Source organism: Arachis ipaensis, chromosome B8 (genome assembly GCF_059453495.1).
Source record: "Arachis ipaensis isolate K30076 ecotype BB chromosome B8, ASM5945349v1, whole genome shotgun sequence".
In the NCBI taxonomy this organism is placed as follows: Eukaryota; Viridiplantae; Streptophyta; class Magnoliopsida; order Fabales; family Fabaceae; genus Arachis; species Arachis ipaensis.
In genome coordinates this window covers 136128899-136134441 of record NC_142443.1, presented here as the reverse complement: position 1 = coordinate 136134441, position 5543 = coordinate 136128899, and the positions used below count along the sequence as shown (strand labels likewise).

At 33.1% G+C, this 5543-nt stretch overlaps 2 pseudogenes; both read right to left on the bottom strand.

Moving 5' to 3' along the window:
- Positions 1-687: 687 nt before the first annotated feature.
- On the bottom strand, positions 688-2123 carry LOC107611667 (F-box/kelch-repeat protein At3g23880-like; annotated as a pseudogene).
- An 870-nt stretch (positions 2124-2993) lies between these two features.
- On the bottom strand, positions 2994-4274 carry LOC107611665 (uncharacterized; annotated as a pseudogene).
- Between the last annotated feature and the right edge of the window lie 1269 nt (positions 4275-5543).

Genomic DNA, 5543 nt, shown 5'->3' with positions numbered 1-5543 from the left:
GACAGGTTGAATCAAACTATAAAAGAGACATTGAAAACATCTTTTTATCCTTAAACTTCCATATATTTATAGTCCAAGCTTTAATGAAATCAAATGCAATCTTATCTTTTTTTTATTATTTTTATACAGTAACCCAGAATTTAACAATAATATAAGCACCTACAATTTGAAATTGAGTATTTGAACATATTATGATCCGCGTTCACCTCTATATAATGAGTATTGTTACACCTTGGTACCGGATTCGAATCAATAGCCTCTCTACAATGCTTCAAAACCTCATGATACTTTTACACTTTGAAGATTCCATTTCTTACATGTCGTTGTTTTTCATGAATGAATAGTCATTAATTATTTTAACAAAAAGACCTTTCTCTAAATACTAAATAGCCTTGCTATAAATTTTTTTTATACATTACTTATAATGAGTTTAAAAAGAATGGGGTGGGATAATCACTATATTATATTGAAGAAGAAATTAGAAAGCTAAAAAAAGCTGATTGTTACATCAACAAAAAATATTCCTTCAAACTTTTTTTTAATTCAGCTTTTTTGTCTTAAACCGAGTATAATTTCTCACCAGTACATAAATTAAAGTGCAAAAAGAATTATTTGACAAGAACAGAAAGAAGAACAAACAAATTATCTTAAAGCAATAAATTGCAATTGAAAAATAAACATATATAGTACTGAGATAAATAAATTCAATAACATTAATAACAAAGTTGGTAGTACTAGAAAATTAAAGCTTCACAAAGCGAAGGCGCAAACAAGCTTTAAGAGTCAATAGGCTTGGGTTTGGGTTTGATGAGGCGCAGCAGCATTTTGGAGGAGTTGCTTTGAAGACCATTTGGTGAAACTAAGCTTTCATGGTAGATACAAGCCATCCTAAACCCGATACATCGATAAAAAGAAGGATCGTCCCACATACCGAAGCCGTCAATCTTAGGAAATTCTATGCTCCTATCATTTAAGTTACACAAAAGTATGCGAGAAAATAGACAAAATGCCAAAAGAACATCACTTTCCGATATGTAAAGAGGTTGTAAACAACTATATGGATTTAAATAAGTGACTGGAATCACTGCCAATTTAGTCCAAGATCGAGCATCTCCATATTCCTTCATCTGCCACACAATCCACTCGTGTGTTCTTCTCCTATGCTCGTAACAAATAGAAAGACAGTTTCTCAAGACACATAAGTGAGTGCACAGCCTTGGAAAATAATTATCTAAATCTATTTACGTCTCTTTAGCCAAGTCAAAATAAAGAACCACGTGATTAACAATCCAATTAATAGTGCATAATCTGCTACTACCAAAAAATTCTCCTTCCCTATAAACATCACAACTAGGGTTGTCACTTGGGACACCCAATAGGGCTACTGGGATATCATCAATTTTTCTCCATGACGAAGTTGGCCCAAATGTATAAATTCTGGTACTAGACTCAAAACCAGATGGCCCTTGCTTCTTTAAAGCTGCATAAATTTTGTAACTGTCACTGAGATAATCGTAACCAAAGCCACGAAAGCGGGCTTTGCCGCTGATTTCAGGAGATTCGAATGTGAATCCGGTACAGGGGTTCCACAAGATGGCATGCATGTATTTGAAGGCATGTTCATCAACCAAGCATAACAATCCATTGCAAGAACCAACCATTTTGTAGTAGAAATGTTCCGTGAAGCAATCGACTTGAGTAGGCTCCGAAGGATTGTCCAAGATTGAGTGTACGGAGACAAGTCCGATACTGCCACATCTGACGTCATTTCTGTAGGCCCAAGTGCAATAAGCAATTCGTGGCGCAGACAAAGTTGGATCAAGTAAGCATGAACGACGAAAGTGGTTACAGGTGAAAGGAGGGGAGGAAATTAGGTTTCTCCATGAAGTGCACACGCTCCTTAAGGAAGCAAGCGTCCTTGCCGGAAGCCTCAGCAAGATTTCCATCATCATCTCTTCCGAAAGATCTGCCAGCTGCCGCGTTCTTGCCGCCTCCCTCTCCGCATCATTATGGTCAGTCGGCGGCATAGCTAGCTGCTGTTTCAATTTGATTTTACCTTCTCATTCTATTTATATTTAGGTTACATGTTTCAGTATCATGGTTAGCATCTCCATGGATCTTTGGCCCGGCTTCAATAATATAAGATAAAATTCATAAACGGCCCATCCAATAATCTAATCCAATCTAAACTAAATAATAATACATTGATCAAAATCACAAGTTTCTATACTCGTGCAATACACGAAAATAAGACCAAATCAAATATATCTATTGTCAAATTTTATAATACCCATATACTTAATACTTAATAGAAAATAAAAATATAATTAGACAAACATTAAAAGAGAACAAATTTATAGTAAGAATTGATTGAAAATTTTGGTTTGATTCTTGATTTAATTTTTAGAATCTTTTAATATTATAATTTTAAATAAATCAACTAATTTTATAAAATTTTTATTAAATTAGACAATTTTATAATTTAAATTTTATATTATAACTAATATTAAACACGTACGATGTACGAGCTTATATTTAAATTTGATATGTTAAATTAAAAATAATATTTTATAATTATAAATTTTTTGAGTTTAGTATAACACGATTATCGTCATTAAATAATAAATGTACTGAATATGCTGTTTTATCTTTATTCAAAGTAAAAAGCAAATAGAAGAGTTCAAAATCTATAATATTCTTGAACCATAAGGAGGGAGAAATGAAAAAAATAAGAACATATATAACTGTAATAATAACATGTCAATTTTACACTAAATTTTATATCAAAAGGCTAATAAAAATTTATCAACAACCTAGTATCTTACTAACTTCATTAGAAAAGTAATTGGCATATGATGTTGTGCTCCTTGTTACACATTTCATCTCAAATCTGAAAACAGAATTATAGATAAATTTGTTATATCTATAGTAAATATTTATACAAAAGTGTAAATAATAACATGCTATTAAAATGAAAATAATATTATTCTTACCTAAATATTATTAAAAACTTCTTTGAACACGACATTTATTGTTGATGACTTTAAATTGCCGTCTTCGTCTAGAATTAAAACCCTGAGACCACTGCGACTCTTAACTCTTGACAAAGCAACATAAAGTTGTCCATGGGTGAACACTGATTTTGGCAAGTAAAGTCCTACATGTAATAATGATTGACCCTGACTCTTGTTAATGGTCATTGCAAAGCATACTATTAATGGAAATTGTCTCCGTTGAAACTTAAATGACAACCCTGAATTTGAAGGGATCAAGTTCATTATTGGAATGTACACCTTATCTCCAATATTTGTACCGGTCACTACCGTCACTCCAATTACGTTGCTGCCAAGTTCGTTAACTATTAATCTTGTCCCGTTGCATAAACCTGAAGTTTGGTCTATGTTTCGCAGTAGCATTACAGTGACTCCTGGTTTCAAGTTCAACTTGTGATTGGGTAGTCCCGAACATTTGATGTCATTTAGAAACTCTGGTGTGAACCACTCTTGTTGTACATCTTCATTCTCATCAGCTTGACATGTTGTGTCAGAACTCAAATACTCCTTTTCCATGCCTGGAAAGATTGTCAAGACAAAATCGTTTACCTTCTCGACACTCTCAAGTGTGGGTGCAGGAATTGTCCTACTTTGAAAATACCTGTAATCTGACATGTTTTGCAACAAATTTGGATATGCAAAGTCTACCAAATGAAAGAGAGTGTCATTAGTAATTGTAATCAATAGATCATCTGAAATTTTAATTTCTGATTCATCACCAACAACAGAACCAATATTTTCATTTCCAACATCAAGTATCCAATTAGCAAATTTCTTCATTTCACCTTCATCTTGATCTGAAGAAGACATTAGAAGCCTCATATTCGTATGCAGTTTCAGAACCTTACAAAACGACCACAGATGGGATGAGTTAATAGCTGATGTCAATATATCGTGTTTACTCCCTTTCGGAATCACCAGAAGTATCTATCTGAAATCATCTCCTAGAACAACAACCTTACCACCAAATGGTTGATGTGTCTTATGCTGATCGGTAACTGACATAAAATTCCTGAGCGTCCGATCAAGTACTTCAAAGTACATTTTATTGAGCATTGGAGCTTCATCCCAAATTATTAAGCTACTTTGGATGAGCAGCTCAACCTTCAAACTGCCATGCCAAGTAGATTCATCAGTAATTGTAATGGGTATTGAAAATCTAGAATGAGCCATTCTGCCACCAGGTAGGGGGTAAAGACGCAATTTCACTAGATGCGACATTTAAAACAATCTCTCCTCTAGACCGAATAGCAGAAGAAAGTCCATTCCAAATAAATGTCTTCAGTCTTACCACACCTACCATGCCCTTAAAGGAAGTAAAAACCACCAGAGTCTATAATAACAGCATTGAGTATCTCATCGAATACTAACATTTGCTCATGAGTCATCTTTTGTTCCGTATATAAGTTTGTATGAGTCAACTCATTTGTGTCATATGTTAACTCCTCCTCTATTAGCTTATTCGTAAAAGGCGAATATCAGACATCTTAGGATATGACATTGATTAATAGTCTCTTAAAGATCTCGCATTGCTGTTGAATATCTTCTCAATCTTAATAAGGCAGAAGTTTTTCAATTCGTCATCAGTCATGTTTAGTCCTAGTAAAAGCACATGGTGGTTTTATGAAATACTTAATAAGTAATTCCAAAATAAAACTATTAATATTATTAATAAAAATACAAATAATAAGAGAATACAATCTTGATATAAAAAAAGACATAGTAAAATTTCTTAATTTTTCAAAGCTTTTCTCCTATCATATAGTATTCCATCAGCTAATAATGTCCAAGTTGAATTCCAAACACGCTCTGGGTTGCTAATGCTATTAGATATCAGTAGCATCGTAAATAATTTTCTCAATTGATGACCAGATGCAAGTTCAGCTACCTCATTAATAGTTGTAATGAATTCCCTATCATCGCACAGTAGTCCCATAGAATAGCAAGCATTTTGGAAGCTAGAATATGTAATTCCATTGATTGTCCTAATAGACTCATACGTTCTGCAACCTCTCTGAACAGCTAACAAAATTCTCATATAATAAATATCACCTGTACCCGATAGAGGATGTCATTCCCTTGCTTCTCTATCATAAACAAATTGATTTGAAAATTCAGTATATGTCAAAATTTGACCTGATTCAAATTTTTTATTGACCTCCATCCATGCTAAGAACATAGTACATTTTTCTTCCTCTTTTTCCATGATTTTCTCAAGATCATCATCGTCTTTAAGGATGATATTTTGCTCTCCAGACAAATGAAAGGTTAATCTCATCACTAAAGGCCAATCTAATTCGATTTGTGTGCTCCAATGAATCTATAATAATTATATAGCATATACCAAAGATTGTTTTTAATAGACCAATTGAAAAATTAAATGTTTGGTCTTTAAATAATAAAAGCATATTAACATACGCTGGCTTTGTAACTGGTCGATATTGTTTGATGTTTGTTGAAACTGTTGTTGACTTGTCTGATGACATGAGC